Here is a 21521-nt window from a genome sequence, read left to right on the forward strand (position 1 = left end):
GTCCTCACTGCTGCTGTTCTGATGGTGCCCTGTCCTCACTGCTGCTGTACTGATGGTGCCCTGTCCTCACTGCTGCTGTTCTGATGGTGCCCTGTCCTCACTGCTGCTGTACTGATGGTGCCCTGTCCTCACTGCTGCTGTTCTGATGGTGCCCTGTCCTCACTGCTGCTGTACTGATGGTGCCCTGTCCTCACTGCTGCTGTTCTGGTGGTGCCCTGTCCCTACTGCTGATGTTCTGATGGTGCCCTGTCCTCACTGCTGCTGTACTGATTGTGCCCTGTCCCTACTGCTGCAGTTTTGATGGTGCCCTGTCCCTATTGCTGCAGTTTTGATGGTGCCCTGTCCTCACTGCGGCTGTTCTGATGGTGCCCTGTCCTCACTTCGGCTGTTCTGATGGTGCCCTATCCTCACTGCTGCTGTTCTGATGGTGCCCTGTCCCCACTGCTGCTGGTCTGATGGTGCCCTGTCCTCACTGCTGCTGTTCTGATGGTGCCCTGTCCCCACTGCTGCTGTTCTGATGGTGCCCTGTCCCCACTGCTGCTGTTCTGATGGTGCCCTGTCCCCACTGCTGCTGTACTGATGGTGCCCTGTCCTCACTGCTGCTGGTCTGATGGAGGAATGCCCTGCTGCTGCTGTTCTCACCTGCCCTGTCTCGACATACAGGAAATGCCCAATCAGCAGGAGCAGGGAATCGGGCACCATCTGAACAGCAGCAGTGGGGACAGGGCACCAATGAAATAGCAGCAGCAGTGACAGGGCACCATTTGTACAGCAGCAGCCCTGGACCGCACACCATCTGAACAGCAGCAGGAGGGGACTGGGCACCATCTGAACAGTGGCAGCAGGGGGTCGGCCAGCCTGAGCCCTTTTTGCTAGCATCGCAGAAGCTAACATATAGTTCTGATACACAGTACAAACCCTAAATCAACTATTACTGTGGTGTCCTGGTACAGGACCTTGTCCTGTCCCTGTCTAAAGTCCACTCAGCTAGAGTCCCTCCATTTCACAGGGCTCTCCTGCAGGGATTAGCCCTTTCTCCCCTTGTATAATTCATCGTGGAGGTATTGTGAATGTCGTCTAGTATGTATAAAGTTATGTATAAAATTGTATAAATGTAAAGGACCTTCAGGGGTCATGTGATAATATCATGTGATGTACCCAGAGTTCCCTGGGTTCAGGACCTACAGTTTTGCTGGCCAATGAGCTTAGTTCAGCCCCCTTAATATATAAGGGGCTGTAGTCTCTAAATTTGCGCTCTTGTTCCTGCTCTTAGCTCCGGACTATCAAGCAAGCACAATCAGCACATCTCAATTGATCTCAACAAGGCCAAAGCCTAAAAGAACCAGCAGCCACAAAAATCGTGAGTTACAAAGCTCAATCTCTAAATCCTGTGTGACTACTATTCTGCACCAATCCTATAATTAGTAGCACCGTGGCCTGGTTAACAGCTCATTATACCAGTCCCAGCGAAGCCTGTGAGGAACTGTATTGTGGCCATGTGTAAAATCAGGAACGAAGCCATGCTACAAGCTCCACTGCAGACCTCTGCAGTCTCGAGATGACAGCGAGGTGTACAGAGATGGTGGAGCCCACCGCAACACGTGAAGAGAGCAGTAAGATGGCACTGAGTCAGCGGGAAGTTGCCGCGGCCGCAGCACAACTATTTGATGAGCTTGCCGACCGCTTGCAGCGGTTATCCCTGGGGGCCGAGGAGGCCTGCAACCTGCCTCCCTTACTCGAGAATGACGAGTGGCCGGCTACCCCGAAAGGGGCATCACCCGGGACATCAGAAACGGCATCACCGGTGAGACTGTCCCCTCACCACAGGACATGGGGATCCTGGGCCGAGATTCCTCCTCCAGCCCAGAGAAAGAAATTCCCTTGTCCTAATTAACTCCAGCCAGCGCACGCCCCCGTTCACCCACTCTCCCAAAATGGGTGTTCGGCGATGAGCTTGCGTTGATACAGTATATGTGGGATCACGTCCTTCCGCAGCAAGGGAAGTCCCATCTACCAGTCCCCACAGCTGAGAAAGAAAGGGCCCGCAGAGAGGCTGAAATTGCCGGCATCATTGAGAAATTAAAGGCCCAGCATAGGGAGAGATATGGCCCAAAACGCCTCCCTCATGAAGTCCAGGAGGAGCAGCAGAGGGACACTAAAAGGCTGGAAGCTATGTACATCCGGATGCTGGACTATCCACTAGAGGGTGAGCCACCCTTAGAGTGCCGACGCACCACAGTGGTCAAGTTTGACCGAGCAAGAGGTTTTGGTACCCTCCAGGACTGCCGGCATGGAGGGACCATATTAGTCAACCGAAGGGCTGTTCAGCGGGACTACCTGCATAAAAGATGCCACTCCCTGGAGAGAGGGGAGATTGGGGAATATACCCCAGTCCAAAGTCTGCGGGGTGAATGGGCTGCAACCGTAACCCGGCCCAAAAATCCTAGACAAATTCGGTTTACTTATTTTCCGTCTGATGATTGGAATGCAGATCCCCACGGGATACGGCCAATGAGGTCTACAGATGCCCATGAAGAGGAGGAGCAGTACCTGGCCGAGGAGCCCGTGATGGCTCCAAAATATCTAAGAAAGTCAAGTTCCATCTCATCTTTAACGGAGAATGTGCCCAGGTCTACTCCTCCAGAGGAGGTTAGACCTACCCAGCGGGCATCAACATATGTACCTAGGCCTACTTCCCCTGAGGAGGTGTGGCCTCATCTACAGGTACCAACTGATGTGCCGCGGCCTACTTCACCCAAGGAGGTGTGGCCGGACCCACGGACACCTACAATTGTTCCTGTGACCTCAGCTGCCCAGGTCAATGTAGTGGTAAATGTTTATCCCACTATTGCCCAGTCAAGGCTAACTAACGTGACATGGGATACTCATGTCCATCCCATGCGGGAACCCCAACCCCGTGCTCCGAGATACACGTCACAAGCACGGAAACACGTTGTCCTGCGGGAGTGGGAAGCAAGGAAGAATGCCTTTTAATTCTGTTATTTGCTTGCCATTAAGTGTGTAGTACACCAGTACCCTTATTGTTTTACAGGTTTTCCAGTTTTTGTAACCTGTTCAAGAGGAAGTGCCTGGCAGGACTATGCCAAGAAGTTCACCTGTTCAGCAATGTAACCATCTTCTTAAGCTTGTGCCTGGCCCCAGGCCGAGAGACTCCTTGCCTGAGGAGATCCTAGTAAGTCTGTACCCGGCATTCGGCAACAGCCGTGTTTCATTCAGGACTTCTAATATGTAACCTTTGTAGTCCAAACAAATGAAATGTCTGGTTACATAAAATGCCAAAAATTTAAATTGTATTATTGTACAGAAGTAGAAAAAAATCCCTGTACAGAAGTACGAAATTCCTGTACGGAAGTAGAAAAAAAATATATATATATATTGTATATATCTTTTCTAGGTGTTATAGTGTTTACTTCAAGGAGCCCTCTCAGCTCCTCTGGGAGTAACAATAAATGCCACCCTTCACTAATACCTTAGAAACATACCAATCAGATACCAAGACTGACTTCACATCAATAAAATTCATTAGTGTACATTCAGAATTTAGTACACATAACTCAGTACACATCATTAGTAACCTATGCTTATAAGAAAGAATAATAGGTACATGAATATATCTCACCCTTAAATACAAAATAAGTCTCAGGGACTGTAACAGTGTTCTATATCAGTCCATACCACTGTTATGCACAAATGTCATGCACTAACATGTTCTTTTGTCTTTACGTGTTCAGGATACTCTTCCTAGCCAGAAGGTATACCTGTAGCTAACTAAACAATACACGTATCCAGTAAGGTAACAGTATGCTTAATTGTTATCTAAGTTAAAGAGTTTTAGGGGTAAGTGTGTAGTACTGATAGACCCTAGTAGCTAAGGCATTGGGCAGAAAGCCTCAGGCAACCCAATCCGCAACCAGTGTATAGCAAATGGAAATAAAAAGTGGTATAATATTAAATGAATAAAAAAAAATAAAAAAAAAAAAATATATATATATATATATATAATAATTGTCACGATTCGGCTTACAGGTTGTGGATCCTCTGTGTCAGCGAGGGATTGGCGTGGACCGTGCTGGTGGACCGGTTCTAAGAGGCTACTGGTGTTCACCAGAGCCCGCCGCAAAGCGGGATGGTCTTGCTGCGGCAGTAGCAACCAGGTCGTATCCACTAGCAACGGCTCAACCTCGCTGACTGCTGAGAAGGCGTGGGACAGAAGGACTAGGCAGAGGCAAGGTCAGACGTAGCAGAAGGTCGGGGCAGGCGGCAAGGTTCGTAGTCAAGATGGATAGCAGGAGTTCAGGTAACACAGGCTTTGGACAACACTAAACGCTTTCACTGGCACAAGGCAACAAGATCCGGCAAGGGAGTGCAGGGGAAGTGATGTGATATAGCCAGGGAGCAGGTGGAAGCCAATTAAGCTAATTGGGCCAGGCACCAATCATTGGTGCACTGGCCCTTTAAGTCTCAGAGAGCTGGCACGCGCGCGCCCTAGAGAGCGGAGCCGCGCGTGCCAGCACATGACAGCAGGGGACCGGGACGGGTAAGTGACTTGGGATGCGATTCGCGAGCGGGCGCGTCCCGCTGTGCGAATCGCATCCCCGACGGCCATGTCAGTGCAGCGCTCCCGGTCAGCGGGACTGACCGGGGCGCTGTAGGGAGAGAGACGCCGTGAGCGCTCCGGGGAGGAGCAGGGACCCGGAGCGCTCGGCGTAACAATAATAGTGAGATTAATTACCGTATGTAGAAGCCTTATCGTCATTATGCATACTTTCAGTCAGAGATTGTATAGTCAAAGTCTACCTGTCAGTCAAATATCAAATGTCCGATGTCAATCAAATTTACAGCTATAGACGGATGCTATAGTTGAGGATGTTATAGCTAGAACAACTTAATTTCATGCATAGTCAGTAATGCATAGTCTTATGTGCTAAAGTAAAAAACAAAAAAACAAAAAAAAAGGGAATACCCAAGGTAAAAAATTATGCTTTCTATTCAGTTAACTTGTGTATGAATAGGGGCTAATACAATCCTGTTCATGAGACAGTACCAGTATCATTTCATTTCTATATGGTATTATATCCTGTTCTATATCCTGTTCTATATCCTGTTCGGAAATTAATTTTAGAGCATGTATGGACATTTCTTAAATGCACAGAGACTCTATATTTTCCTTCTTTTATTCATCACTAGCCTGAATATGGACATTTATATTAATGCTTCAGGACTGCATCCGTCCCAATGGCCATTCCGTCCCTCTACCTTAGGGGACCTACGTCGAGGACGACTTATCTAAAGTAAGGGGGTTTGTGGTGTCCTGGTACAGGACCTTGTCCTGTCCCTGTCTAGTCCGCTCAGCTAGAGTCCCTCCATTTCACAGGGCTCTCCTGCAGGGATTACCCCTTTCTCCCCTTGTATAATTCATCGTGGAGGTATTGTGAATGTCGTCTAGTATGTATAAAGTTATGTATAAAATTGTATAAATGTAAAGGACCTTCAGGGGTCATGTGATAATATTATGTGATGTACCCAGAGTTCACTGGGTTCAGGACCTACAGATTTGCTGGCCAATGAGCTTAGTCAGGCCCCCTTAATATATAAGGGACTGTAGTCTCTAAATTTGCGCTCTTGTTCCTGCTCTTAGCTCCGGACTATCAAGCAAGCACAATCATCACATCTCAGTAGATCTCAACAAGGCCAAAGCCTAAAAGAACCAGAAGCCACTAAAACAAAGCTCAATCTCTAAATCCTGTGTGACTACTATTCTGCACCAATCCTATAATTAGGAGCACCGTGGCCTGCTTAACAGCTCATTATACCAGTCCCAGCAAAGCCTGTGAGGAACCTGCATCCCGGTTACCTAGAGAGACACTGTATAATTGTAAAGATTGTTGCCCAAAGTTCAAGTAAAAGTATACAGTTATCTCATCAAATCTGCTGTGGACATTCCGTTTATTATCCCTGCCATTTGTGAGTCGGTTGGCGGCAGGACCTTCAATACTAAGCAAACCGCACCCTGGTATCACGACAATTAAGGGTTAATACCACAGACCCTGTAATATCGTTGCGACACCCCAGACACCTCATTACTATATAATAAAATGATGTCGCGTTTTGGTTCGAGTTACTGAGCCTTAGTCATACGACGTATGTCGTATGACTAAGGCTCAGTAACTCGAGCCGAAACGCGTCACAAGCTTTCGTGTACCTGTTTGTTCTCCATGGCACCTTAAAGGGTACCTCTCATCAAATAAACTTTTCATATATTTTAGATTAATGAATGCTGAATAACTTTCCAATAGCATGTTAAGGAAAAATATGCTTCTTTCTATTGTATTTTTCCCAATCAGTCCTGTCAGCAAGCATTTCTGACTCATGCCGGAGTCCTAAACACTCAGAGCTGCCAGCCTGCTTTGTTCACAGCCAAACAGGCTGTGAACAAAGCAGGCTGGCAGCTCTGAGTGTTCTCCTTTGTGAACAAAGCAGACTGGCAGCTCGTAGTGTTTAGGACTCCAGGATGAGTCTGAAATGCTAGCTGCCAGGACTGGTAGGGAGACCCCTAGTGGTCATTTCTTCAAAGTGGAAAATTAAATAGAAAGAAGCATATTTTTTAATAACATGCAATTGTAAAGTTATTCTGCATACATTAATCTATAATATATCAAAAGTTTTTTTGATGAGAGGTACCCTTTAATAAAGATACCGTTCCCTGAGTCAAGTCCTGGACGAATTTTCTTCTCATATTTACCTGTCGGGGCGGAGTCCATGCCTGGTCAGTGCACTGCATGCGAGGGGGAGCTGATACGAACTTTGTTTAATAAAATGATCAGTATGGTTTTACATCAGTATAACAGGCTAATAGAAAGTTCAAAATGTAGGGCGGCACATGGACTGGCGTGGTGCACGAGGAAAATGAGTAAAGTAAACTGGAATAAATTCCGGCACTCACTCTTCGTATCATGCAGAATGGATCTTTATTCACGCAAGACGCGTTTCGGCTACAAGCCTTTTGTTTGCAATTGAAAAAGGCTTGTAGCCGAAACGCGTCTTGCGTGAATAAAGATCCATTCTGCATGATACGAAGAGTGAGTGCCGGGATTTATTCCAGTTTACTTAACAGGCTAATAGGACTTGTCATTATCCGTTGTGGCCTATTGTTCTTTAGAAAACACGTAACGACCAATGTCCTGTGATATCGTGCGACTTATATGTTATAGTATATTATTTGCATTATACTCCTAACTAAAACTAATTGTAAAATATTGGAGAGAAACCTAGACCAGATGGCAACATGGGCAAAATGCACCTAGGTTACAAGAAGGTCATGCTCCCAGCTTTTTGGTTTTTATTTTCAGACGTTTCCATGTGCTTGTCCTTTCTTTTGCTTTTCCCTGTTTTTCAGCAATTTAGGGGGAGATTCATCAAAATGTGTGCAGAGCAAAAGTCGACCAGTTGCCCATAGCAACCAATCAGATTGCTTCTTTAAGATTTAAAAGGCCTCTGGAAAATTAAAGAAAAATCTGACTCGTTGCTAAGGGTAACTGGTCGACTTTTGCTCTGCACGCGTTTTGATAAATCTCCCCCTAAGTGTTTACAAAATGGTCTAAAATACTGTGTGAGAATATAACCTAAATAGAATAAAACTGGAAATTCAAAACAAGAGAAGAACCTGGGTTTTCTGGTTAGAAATCAGCGAAGCGGAGTACTCAGTGTCAGGCAGCAGCAGCCAAAGCAGATAAGATTTTATACAAAAGAGGGATAATTGTGATCAATGTACTAAAACTCCCTTTTAAATCCCTTGTTAGGCCGTATCTGGAATACAGGTGACCTGGGACGTAAGACGTAACAATGGACCAAAGGGACATTCTTTACAATTCAGACATCAACATAAGAAAGGGCACTATACACAGTGGCGTATTAATAGAGGTCGCAGCGGTCCCAATCGCGGCCGGGCCCCCCTTGCCATTACACAATATGCTGCCACCTCTTAGTAAAGTAAGTGGCGATCCCCAAAATATAGGCATCGCCATTTAGTATCTTACTGGAGCGGTGGTAACCAGCTGTCCCTGTGTCTGTATGTACAATTAATGGCACACCAGAAGCTTCTAGTGCAGCGGGCGAGGTAATGTACATATAGAAGCGGGGTCTCCAGTCTTTTCCGGACTCCCCGCCCCTGTCATGTACAGCAGTGCAGCACTTCTATTCGCATGCGGTGATGTCATTTCATTGGCGCAGCCTGCAGTAGAAGTCCTGCACAGAGTGGAGGAGGATGAAGAATGCCTGTCGTCAGAGAAGAAGAGGAGGAAAGGTGAGAGGGATTTTTAATATTTTTTGGAGGGGACCAAATGGGCGAAAATTACCTAACTACAGGGGCTTCTTCTTAATGGGGGTGCATAACCTACCTACCTATCTATTGGGGGCTTCAACCTAATGGGGTTGGGGATAACCTTACCTACCTATCTACTGGGGGGTTTCTACTTAATAGAGGTGGGGATAACCTACCTATGTACTGGGGGCCTTCCACTTAATAGGGGCTTAAGCAACCTACAGGTTTAATTTATGTAAAGGGGGGGGGGGTGACGAAATTACCTACAAATTGGGGCATTTGCTTAATGGGGGGAGTGAATTACCTATCTCCTGGGGGCTTCTACTTAATGAGGGAGGTTAGCCTATCTACAGGGTGCCTCTATTTATTTGGGGGTTAACCAACCTACTGGGGAATCTACCTAAAGGGGGGATTACGTACTTATTGGGGAATCTACCTAATGGGGGGGGAGGGGGGTTACCTATCTACTGGGGTCTTCTACCTTATAAGGGATTACCTACCTATTGGGGGCATCTACTTAATGGGGGGGAATTACCTTTCTGCTGAGGGCTTCTACCTAATGGGGGATTACCTGCCTATTGGGGGCATCTACTTAATGGGGGGGGGGGGGGGTTACCTATTTAATTGGGGCTTCTATTGGGGGCTTCAAATTAATGGGGTTAACTACCCACCACCACCACCAAATGCCCCTACCCTTCCCCCTAACACATGCGGTAGCCCTTGGGGGTAATAGTAATTGGGGTATTGTTGCGGTAGATGAGGGGTTAATGTTAACCCTATAGTTCGTGACGCCAGGCTGAGGGCTAGTATGCTGAGATAATTCTCCGGCCTATCGCCGCCCTTCCCAGTAACGATAGGTGCATGCATAAAATGACTGAGGTCCACAAGGAAGTTGAACTTGAACTGGGATAACTTTACTTAAATGCTTGCGGTACATCCAATGAACAATAACAGTCTCGTTAATACAGTCTCTATACAGTTCAATGACTGACAGTTGTTGCGGACCTTGACTTCTGATACAAGTCTCTGAATTTTGGGTAATTTGCGAAGATCCGTCCGGATTTAGGGGATAGATAAGGTCCGGTGATCTTGCAGAGTGCTTAGGGATTGATACACTCACGATTCTGAATAGATCAGCTGTTACCGCAAGGCTCGGGCCTTACTCACTGCGGAAGATAGCTGCGCAGATCCTGCTCATTTAACAGCCCGGGAACAAGAGAGAGAGCAATGGCGGCCATTCCCTTATATGGGCAGGGGCAGGGCCGTTTTGGATTGGTCCGGGTAACTGTCACTCACTGTTACAGGGAGTGATGGGAGAAATACGTCATAGGGACCTCCAATGGTCCTTAAGCAATAAACCATAGAGTTCACCTTGATCACGTGACCCGCAGGTCCTGCTACACTACGTAGAGGTAATTAACCAATTATATACATTTGTACAATCCTATATATATAAATCCTAAATAATTACTAGATAACTAATACCTAGATGAGAGGTGACTAGGGGTGGACTAGACAATAAGGACCCGCACGTCCTAGGGACTCTGGCTATGGGGACCTATACACACAGGTACCGTATAGGATGTGGTACTGGGACACCACACACACACAAACCTACTCACCACTCAAATTGACCTCTTGTACCAGGGCCCAAGAATCTTTAGCTACGCCCCTGTCTACACTGTTCTAGAAAACTGCTACTTAGTTACCGATACACTGAAAAATGTAATGAATCTAGTAATTTGTGATATAAGTTGACGGGCCTTTGTCTTTTTTCGACCTACCTTACCACTTTTTCCTATTGTTAAAATGTATGTACAATAAAATAAATTAAGCAACTTTTACAAACAGCTAAAAAATCTCTCCCCGTTTTGTGTATACAGCTCTCCTGCAGACCTATGTGACTTTGGGTACCTGACCATAAACCAACTATGTGTAGTCTGAACCTGCACTGTTTTTCCTCCATATTTACTGCTGGTAGATTTTTTTTTTTTTTTTTTTTAATCGTGATCTGACTACAGAAGGTTTGTTTTGTAGTCTGTAACTATAGTGACGCATTGGTCTGCCTGGGAGCTGTATACACAAAAAAAAAATTCAGTTTCACTTATTTAGCAAAATAACTTATTAGCATTTAAATTTTTTTTAAATTATGAGTGCATTAAAAAGGTTGCAAACGTATACTGTACATACCCCTTATCTGTGAGCAATAAATTAACTATTCATCTCCTGTATAATAACTCAGATTACAGCAGCCGCAGCAGCTTTCATATACGAACCGGCAGAAGCAGAAATTAAATCTGTTCCGGTAACATAGAATTTGACGCCGTAATAACAGGATAGGGGATAAGATGTCAGATCGCCGGAGTCCCGCTGCTGGGGACCCCGGGGATCGCCACTGCAGCACCCCGCTATCATTACTGCGCAGAGCGAGTTCGCTCTGCACGTAATGACGGGCAATACAGGGGCCGGAGCCTCGTTACGTCACGGCTCCGCCCCTCGTGACATCACGGCCCGCCCCGTCAATACAAGCCTATGGGAGGGGGCGTGGTGGTCCTCACGCCCCTGCCATAAACTTGCATTAAGGGGACGGGCCGTGATGTCATGAGGGGTGGAGCCATGATGTCACGCTGCTTCGGCCCCTGTATCGCCCGTCATTACGTGCAGAGCGATCTCGCTCTGTGCAGTAATGATGGCGGGGTGCCGCAATGGCGATCCCCGGGGTTCCCAGCAGTGGGACCGCAGCGATCTAACATCTTATCCCCTATCCTTTGGATAAGGGATAAGATGCCAGGGGCGGAGTACCCCTTTAAGATAAGGCAGTGTTTCCCAACCAGGGTGCCTCCAGCCGTTGCAAAACTACAACTCCCAGCATGCCCTGGTCAGCCATCGGCGAAAGTAAGACAGATTTCTATGTATTTACCCTTATGATAAGTTTGTGTTTTCCAACCAGGGTGCCTCCAGCCGTTGCAAAACTACAACTCCCAGCATGCCCTGGTCAGCCATCGGCAAAAGTTAGACAGATTTCTATGTATTTACCCTTATGATAAGTTTGTGTTTTCCAACCAGGGTGCCTCCAGCCGTTGCAAAACTACAACTCCCAGCATGCCCTGGTCAGCCATCGGCAAAAGTTAGACAGATTTCTATGTATTTACCCTTATGATAAGTTTGTGTTTTCCAACCAGGGTGCCTCCAGCCGTTGCAAAACTACAACTCCCAGCATGCCCGGACAGCCTTTGGCTGTCCGGGCGTGCTGGGAGTTGTAGTTTTGCAACAGGTGGAGGCACCCTGGTTGGGAAACACTGTGCTAAGTTATTGTTTCTTTAGGACGTGTTGTGCTATTTCTGTATTGTTCCATAATTTGATGCCATAAAATAAAAAAATATTCAATTTTCTCCAGTGAAAGTTTTGGCCGTGAAACGAGGTCCAAGTCTAAACTTTTCTTTGGAACAAATGTCGAAATAACAAATATTGGTGTTTCCTCGGTTGAAGGCCGCTCAGAGGTTTCCTTGCGGCTCCGTGTAAGGAAGGATGTGATTGTAAGAGGAAGAAAGACTCGGAGACAATGGGGAGAACCTTTGTGTATGGAGAGATGCCCATTTATGTCTAGAGAACAGTGTGACAACCAATCACCGTCCTTCAGGGGTGGTCTTCTGGCTCTTGGTGTCTTCTGATTGGCCGCTTCAGACGGTAATACCTCCCCTGCTTGCGTGTTGGTTTATAACCAGCCAGGACCGTCTTATATAAAAGCTGAATGATGCGCAAAGGCAAAAGGTGAAGCGCCTTGACCCTAATACCAAATCTGTAACAGTCTCCTCCCCCAAAGGGCTCCTGGGTCCCTCGGTCCAGGTGAAACCTAAACCCCACATTACCACCCAAGATACCAGGAAACAGATGTTAAAGTAGCACTCCTACCTTACCACCACTAGTCCTACAGCGCCATCTGTTCAATTCCAGCACAGCTGCACACATGCGTTTCGAGTCGTGTGATCACTAGAAAGTGGTCAGTCCTGGGCCAGCTGACTTCCTGTAAACTACAGGATGACATCACCTATCAGATCCCTCCAGGCAGCTCCCAGACCTCTCCCCTCCAGCTCTATCTGTATACTGCTGCTGCTATCTCTATAGGATCAGGCTATATATAGTAGTTATACACCTCCCCTCCAGCTCTATCTGTATACTGCTGCTGCTATCTCTATAGGATCAGGCTATATATATAGTAGTTATACACCTCCCCTCCAGCTCTATCTGTACACTGCTGCTGCTATCTCTATAGGATCAGGCTATATATAGTAGTTATACACCTCTCCTCCAGCTCTATGGGGGAGATTTATCAAAACCTGTGCAAATGAAAAAGTTGCCCAGTTGCCCATAGCAACCAATCAGATCGCTTCTTTCATTTTACAGAAGCTTTTGAAGCGTTGAAAATGATGGGCAACTCAGCAACTTTTCCTCTGGACAGGTTTTGATAAATCTCCCCCTATGTGTATATTGCTGCTGCTGTCTCTATGGGATCAGGATATATAGTAGTTATACACCTCACCTCCAGCTCTATCTGTATACTGCTGCTGCTATCTCTGTGGGATCAGGATATATAGTAGTTATGCACCTCACCTCCAGCTCTATCTGTATACTGCTGCTGCTATCTCTGTGGGATCAGGATATATAGTAGTTATGCACCTCTCCTCCAGCTCTATCTGTATACTGCTGATGCTATCTCTATGGGATCAGGATACATAGTAGTTATACACCTCCACTCCAGCTCTATCTGTATACTGCTGCTGCTATCTCTATGGGATCAGGATATATAGTAGTTATACACCTCCACTCCAGCTCTATCTGTATACTGCTGCTGCTATCTCTATGGGATCAGGATATATAGTAGTTATATACCTCTCCTCCAGCTCTATCTGTATACTGCTGCTACTATCTCTATAGGATCAGGATATATATAGAAGTTATACACCTCCCCTCCAGCTCTAGCTGTATACTGCTAATGTTATCTCTATGGGATCAGTATATAGTAGTTATAAACCTCCCCTCCAGCTCTAGCTGCATACTACTGCTGCTGCTATCTCTATGGGATCAGGATATATAGTAGTTATACACCTCCCCTCCAGCTCTATCTGTGTATTGCTGTTATCTCTATGGGATCAGGATATATAGTAGTTATACACCTCCCCTCCAGCTCTAGCTGTATACTGCTAATGTTTATCTCTATGGGATCAGTATATAGTAGTTATAAACCTCCCCCTCAAGCTCTATCTGTATACTACTGCTATCTCTATGGGATCAGGATATATAGTAGTTATACATCTCCCCTCCAGCTCTATCTGTATACTGCTGCTGCTATCTCTATGGGATCAGAATATATAGTAGTTATACATCTCCCCTCCAGCTCTATCTGTATACTGCTGCTGCTATCTCCATGGGATCAGGATATATATAGCAGTTATACACCTCTCCTCCAGCTCTATGGGGGAGATTTATCAAGACCTGTGCAAAGGAAAAGTTGCCCTGTTGCCCATAGCAACCAATCAGATCGCTTCTTTCCTTTTACAGAAGCTTTGTTGAAAATGAAAAAAGCGATCTGATTGGTTGCTATGGGCAACTCAGCAACTTTTTCTCTGCTGCTATCTCTATGGGGTCAGGATATATAGGAGCTATACACCTCCCCCACAGCTCTATCTGTATACTTCTGCTGCTATCTCTATGGGATCAGGTTATGTCGTAGTTATACACCTCTCCTCCAGCTCTATCTGTATACTGCTGCTATCTATGGGATCAAGTTATGTAGTAGTTATACACCTCTCCTCCAGCTCTATATGTATACTACTGCTGATATCTCTATGGGATCAGGATATATAGTAATTATACACCTCCCCCCCAGCTCTATCTGTATACTGCTGATATCTCCATGGGATCAGGATATATAGTAGTTATACATCTCCCCTTCAGCTCTATCTGTATACTGCTGCTGATATCTCTATGGGATCAGGATATATAGTAGTTATATTCCTCCCCCCTTTAGCTCTATCTGTATACCGATGCTGGTATCTTTATGGGATCAGGATATAAATTAGTTATACACCTCTCCTCCAGCTCTATCTGTATACTGCTGCTATCTCTATGGGATCAGGATATATAGTAGTTATACACCTCTCCTCCAGCTCTATCTGTATACTGCTGCTGCTATCTCTATGGGATCAGGATATATAGTAGTTATACACCTATCCTCAAGCTCAATCTGTATACTGCTGCTGATATCTCTATGGGATCAGGATATATAGTAGTTATATTCCTCCCCCCTCCAGCTCTATCTGTATACTGATGCTGGTATCTTTATGGGATCAGGATATAAATTAGTTATTCACCTCTCCTCCAGCTCTATCTGTATACTGCTGCTATCTCTATGGGATCAGGATATATAGTTGTTATATTCCTCCCCCCTCCAGCTCTATCTATATACTGCTGCTGGTATCTTTATGGGATCAGGATATAAATAAGTTATACACCTCTCCTCCAGCTCTATCTGTATACTGCTGCTACTATCTCTAAAGGAATCTGGATATATAGTAGTTATACACCTCTCCTCCAGCTCTATCTGTATACTGCTGCTATATCTAAAGGAATCTGGATATATAGTAGTTATACACCTCTCCTCCAGCTCTATCTGTATACTGCTGCTATATCTAAAGGAATCTGGATATATAGTAGTTATACACCTCTCCTCCAGCTCTATCTGTATACTGCTGCTATATCTAAAGAAATCTGGATATATAGTAGTTATACACCTCTCCTCCAGCTCTATCTGTATACTGCTGCTGCTATCTCTGTGGGATCAGGATATATAGTAGTTATACACCTCCACTCCAGCTCTATCTGTATACTGCTGCTGCTATCTCTATGGGATCAGGATATATAGTAGTTATACACCTCTCCTCCAGCTCTATCTGTATACTGCTGCTATATCTAAAGGAATCTGGATATATAGTAGTTATACACCTCTCCTCCAGCTCTATCTGTATACTGCTGCTATATCTAAAGGAATCTGGATATATAGTAGTTATACACCTCTCCTCCAGCTCTATCTGTATACTGCTGCTATATCTAAAGGAATCTGGATATATAGTAGTTATACACCTCTCCTGAGGCTGTGTTCATGTTTTTTTATGTGAGTTTGCAAAATTGCACTATTTTACAGTGATTGCAAAAATAAAAAAAAGCTACATTTTTGAAACAATTTTGGAAAATCATAACAAAAACATTGTCAAAACACTGTAACAAAGCTACAAAAACGTGGTAAAAACGCAAGACGGGAACACGGCCAGAAGACTTTAAATATTCATAAAACACCTCAGTTGTGATTCTAGGTCACTTTTTACCCCATGACAATATTTCTCTAAAAAACGCACTTTAACCCCTTAAGGACCGGAGGTTTTTCCGTTTTTGCATTTTCGTTTTTTGCTCCTTGCCTTTAAAAAATCATAACTCTTTCAAATTTACACCTAAAAATCCATATGATGGCTTATTTTTTGCGTCACCAATTCTACTTTGTAATGACGTCAGTCATTTTGCCCAAAAATCTATGGTGAAGCGGGAAAAAAAATCATTGTGCGACAAAATTTAAAAAAAAACGCTGTTTTGTAACTTTTGGGGGCTTCCGTTTCTACGTAGTACATTTTTCGGTAAAAATGACACCTGATATGTATTCTGTAGGTCCATACGATTAAAATGATCCCCTACTTATATAGGTTTGATTTTGTCGGACTTCTGGAAAAAATCATAACTACATGCAGGAAAATTAATACGTTTAAAATTGTCATCTTCTGACCCCTATAACTTTTTTATTTTTCCGTGTATGGGGCGGTATGAGGGCTCATTTTTTGCGCCGTGATCTGAAGTTTTTAACGGTACCATGTTTGCATTGATAGGACTTATTGATCGCTTTTTATTCATTTTTTCATGATATAAAAAGTGACCAAAAATGCACTATTTTGGACTTTGGAATTTTTTTGCGCGCACGCCATTGACCGTGTGGTTTAATTAACGATATATTTTTATAATTCGGACATTTCCGCACGCGGCGATACCATTTATGTTTATTTTTATTTTTATTTACACTGTGTTTTTTCTTTTATGGGAAAAGGGGGGTGATTCAAACTTTTAATAGGGAAGGGGTTAAATGATGTTTATTCACTTTTTTTTTGCACTTTTTTTTTGCAGTGTTATAGGTCCCATAGGGACCTATAACACTGCACACACTGATCTTTTACATTGATCACTGGTTTCTCATAAGAAACCAGTGATCGATGATTCTGCCGCATGACTGCTCATGCCTGGATCTCAGGCACTGAGCAGTCATTCGGCGATCGGACAGCGAGGAGGCAGGTAGGGGCCCTCCCGCTGTCCTGTCAGCTGTTCGGGATGCCGCGATTTCACCGCGGCTATCCCGAACAGCCCACTGAGCTAGCCGGCATGCTTTCGGTTTCACTTTAGACGCGGCGTTCAACTTTGAACGCCGCGTCTAAAGGGTTAATAGCGCGCGGCACAGCGATCAATGCCGCGCGCTATTAGCCACGGGTCCCGGCCGTTGTTAGAGGCCGGGCCCGAACCGCTATGACGCGGGGCCACGCCGTGGCCCCGCGTTATAGATCGGGAGTGGACACATGACGTTCCAGTACGTCATGTGTCCTTAAGGGGTTAAATAAAAAAAAATAAAAACGTTTAAAAACTGCACACAATGGGAACTGACCTCAACCCACTTATGACTCAAATCAGTTCACCTGGGTGACCTCCAGCACCAGCAGCCTAATTAGATGACCAGGTGCAGTGATCAGACACCACACTTTCTATCTGCAAAGCCAGAGGATTTATGGGAAATGTAGGCAGCCTATGCAGATCCAAGACTTGTCAGAGCTTAGAATTTGCCACATTTCGGGGAAGTTCGCTATAGACTCATACAGTGAGTACTGTGCTGGACAGGTGTTATATATAGTCAGTATAGTTGTATCATTTATGGCTGGTGTCAGGTGTGGTCCCTGTCTTAAAGGGGTACTCCGGTGGAATTATTATTTTTTTAAATCAACTGATGCCAGAAAGTTAAACAGATTTGTAAATTATACCTAAAACAACAATACTATACAGTCCTACTAGGTTGAGAATAGAAAAGGAATAAAGGAAAGATATACGGTAGAATAAGTCATTTGTGGTCTAATATTTATATGTAATTTCATTTTTGAGTTCGTAAAGGGGTACTCCATGCTCAGTGTTTGGACAGAACTGCTCCGAACGCTGGATTCGGCACAGGGAGCTCTATTTAAAAATAATAATCCTTCCAGTACTTATCAGTTGCTGTATGCTCCACAGGAAGTTGTGTAGTTCTTTCCAGTCTGAACACAGTGCTCTCTGCTGACACCTCTGTCCATGTCAGCAACTGTCAAATCCCCATAGCAAACCTCTCCTGCTCTGGACAGTTCCTGATATGGACAGAGGTGGGGACAGAGGTGTCAGCAGAGAGCACTGTGATCAGACTGTGAACTGCACAACTTCCTGTGGAGCATACAGCAGCTGATAAGTACTGGAAGGATTGACATTTTTAAATTGAAGTAATGTACAAATCTAATACAGAAAAAAAGGTGGTGGGAACTCAACATGGATCAGACAGAAATTCAAAAAGAAATGAGCTTCCTGTGGAGCATACAGCAGCTAATAAGTACTGGAAGGATTAAAGGGGTATTCCAGGAAAAAACTTTTTTTTTACATATCAACTGGCTCCAGAAAGTTAAACAGATTTGTAAATTATAAATCAAATGTATAGCCTTTACCTCAAGACCCTCCCCAACTAAGGTGCATATTGATATGTATGGAAACGTGAATGAATTAAGTAAAAAAAACAGCTTCACTAGTACAGAAAGAATTTTAATTCAATAAAATATAAACATATAAAATATACTACACAAATACAGGCACTAATAAATACCCCACTGGGCCCTAGTGGAGTATCAAATGTTAAATATATGGACATAAAGTGTTAATTCGGCATATATGTATACGCAGTCCAATAATCCGGCACCTGGTTATAAAGTCCCTTTGCGGAGCAGATGGTTGAAGTGCACCTGAAAGATCTTATAAAATCCGACTCCGAAGAGTCAATAGTCAATAGACACGCCTTCTTTACCATGAGAACTGTGAACTTATGGAACAGTCTACCTCAGGAACTGGTCACAGCAGGAAAAATGAACAGCTTTAAAACAGGATTAGATACATTCCTGGAACAAAATAACATTAATGCTTATGAAGAAATATAAAATCCCATCCCTTCCCCAATATCGCGCCACACCCCTACCCCTTAATTCCCTGGTTGAACTTGATGGACATATGTCTTTTTTCGACCGTACTAACTATGTAACTATGTTAGAAATAAAATAGATATTAATACTTGTAATTCTCACCGCCTGCAGCCGCCTGGTTCTCACTGGCGTGGACCGATGTCACGCGGCTGTTATGGGCTCTCCCGTATATCTCACACTAGGTGCGCAACCCCCGATGGCAACGAGGTGCGACACGGTGGTCCGAGCAACAGCTTTCAGCCGCTCCACAGTAAATGGCTCGGTGGTGACAAAGCCGACACTATGGCAGGAGTGTAAATGTAACACAAGAGCCGCGTCTGCAGGTGAGATGCCGCCAAACAGTGCGGGAGATTGGAGCCTGGGTTAACTCCTCAGATGCCGAGATAGGTGCGGACGCTGGTGGTAGAATGCGTACCAGCAAAAGTGTGAATAGTGCCAAATCCTATACGCGTCTCAGGGTGCTGGGAATTGTAGTCCTCCGACCCCCTCTTCAGTAGTTAAGTGTGCAACGTTTACCTACTGAGAAGGAGCCTGAGGAGTTAACCCAGGCTCCAATCTCCCGCACTGTTTGGCGGCATCTCACCTGCAGACGCGGCTCCTGTGTTACATTTACACTCCTGCCATAGTGTCGGCTTTGTCACCACCGAGCCATTTACTGTGGAGCGGATGAAAGCTGTTGCTCGGACCACCGTGTCGCACCCCATTGTCATCGGGGGTTGCGAACCTAGTGTGAGATCGCCACATACCATCTTGTGGATATACGGGGGAGCCCATAACAGCCGCATGACATCGGTCCACGCCAGTGAGAACCAGGCGGCTGCAGGCGGTGAGAATTACAAGTATTAATATCTCTTTTATTTCTAACATCTATTGACTCTTCGGAGTCGGATTTTATAAGATCTTATTGGACTGCGTATACATACAGTGGTCCCTCAAGTTACAATATTAATCGGTTCCAGGACGACCATTGTATGTTGAAACCATTGTATGTTGAGACCAGAACTCTATGGAAACCTGATAATTGGTTCTGAAGCCACCAAAATGTCATCCAAAAATAGGAAAAAGGGAGGAATAAAGAAAAATAAGCAGATAGCTAATATAGATAAAGCAAATCCTTACATATAAAAGTAAGAAAGATCTGCTGGGAGCTGTAACTCTTTTTATTATAAAAATGAAAAACAAATCTGATACAAAACATAAAACAAAAACAAGCTCAACCAGCTATAACAAACATAACATAAATAAAATTACAAAAACAAAATCTGCCTAACCGGCCAGCCCAAATTTACTAAAATATACTTTTACTTTTTTCCTCATACCAAAAGACAAAAAACACACACAAACACTCATTCCAAAAAAAAAAAAAAAAGAACATAAAAATAGCCCAACTTGGCTTAAAAAAAAAAAAATTTATAAAACATAAAATAAAGCACGACTTGGCTATAAAACAAAAGAAAAGGAACATAAAAGTAGCACAACTTGGCTGTAACTCAAAAATTACCCTTACCCAGGGGGAAAAAAAAAAAAAAAAAAAAAAAAAAAAAAAAAAAAAATTATTTTATAATATTTCGGCACAACTTGCTACTAAATAACACTCTGCCTCCCAGCCAGAGATCCACCGGTGAAAGAAGGGCAGGGAAAAAACAGCGCGGAGACGCGGCCGGAGAGAGGGCCCAAAGAGCCCAGCCCCACGTACCGCCCCCGCACGACCGCAAGGCCCGCGAAGCACGCCCAGCACGGCAAGAAGCCGAGGACGGCCAGAGAGGACCCGCGCACGGCCCAGAAACCGGCGAGCGCCGGACCCAAAAAGAGCAAGCCAGAAGCAAAGAAGAGGACAACACCGCCGAAAAGCGAGACCGCAAAGCCGGAGGCGAGGAGAGCAGAGACACCAGAGGGGAGCAGCCCCCCCAAGGAGGAAAAAATTAAATATAAAATTTTATACACAAACATGTATTTAACATGCACATACGCAAGCATACACATACACACATATATACATATATATATATATACATACACATGTATATACACATAAACGCACACATATATATACACATAAACACATATGACACCACTTAACTACTGACCCGACTGCCACTATACACTATATAATATAAAATAATATAAAACAATATAAATACAAAACACAATATATACAAAAATCACTGAAAATACACAAAAATATACTACAGAAAATAACGGAAAGCACCTACACTAAAACTGTCCCCTCACCCACACCACCCCTCCTGTACATGGGTCAGAGTCCATACCGTCCATACCGTTCTCAAAGTCCAGTCCTTCACTGACCCATGTCAGGACCCCAAAACACCACAAAACCACCACCCACAAATACACCCTCCCCACCTAACACTCCTCCCAACCAACTTATATACAAACTTATACATTCTGAACCACCACCCCCTTTTAGGCCCAAGTTTGGTTGCCTGTAAGCCCTTCATACCATGTAATTGAAAACAAAACAAAAAGCTAATGTGCACATGCATCAGCCCACCACCAGGGAGAAGGATGGCAGACCTGATACATAAATCATTTTATACTCTTTCCCTAACTCCCCCTACAATTCTCCCTAATTCTATCCCTACAAGAAATCTGACCCTGCCCTCACCCTATCTCTACCCCTATAACAACCCCTAACCAAAAATAAAAGGTACTCTACCCAAAAGGTTTAGTACCTAGGGCACATGAAATGAGAAACCTCTCCACAGGAGAGAAGCCCTACTGGTACCAAGACTGCCATACTCCAAAGACCTGATCTTCCCGAGGTCACCAGTGATGTTCCTACATACCTCCACCTCGGAGAGGATTTTCTG

At 44.6% G+C, this 21521-nt stretch overlaps 1 protein-coding gene across 3 annotated transcripts in view; it reads right to left on the reverse strand.

The window, feature by feature from the left end:
• Nucleotides 1-21521, reverse strand: part of GPR20 (G protein-coupled receptor 20) — a 134965-nt gene that overhangs the window by 97295 nt on the left and 16149 nt on the right. The window contains exon 1 of one of the 3 annotated variants that reach the window (XM_056518658.1): nt 12254-12639. The exons of the other annotated variants lie outside the window; for them this stretch is intronic. The gene's annotated coding sequence lies outside the window, so the exon portion shown is untranslated. Of the gene's footprint in view, nt 1-12253; nt 12640-21521 lie in introns of those variants that run through there. 3 annotated transcript variants of the gene reach the window in all.

The sequence above is a fragment of the Hyla sarda genome, chromosome 5 (assembly GCF_029499605.1).
Source record: "Hyla sarda isolate aHylSar1 chromosome 5, aHylSar1.hap1, whole genome shotgun sequence".
Lineage (NCBI taxonomy): Eukaryota > Metazoa > Chordata > Amphibia > Anura > Hylidae > Hyla > Hyla sarda.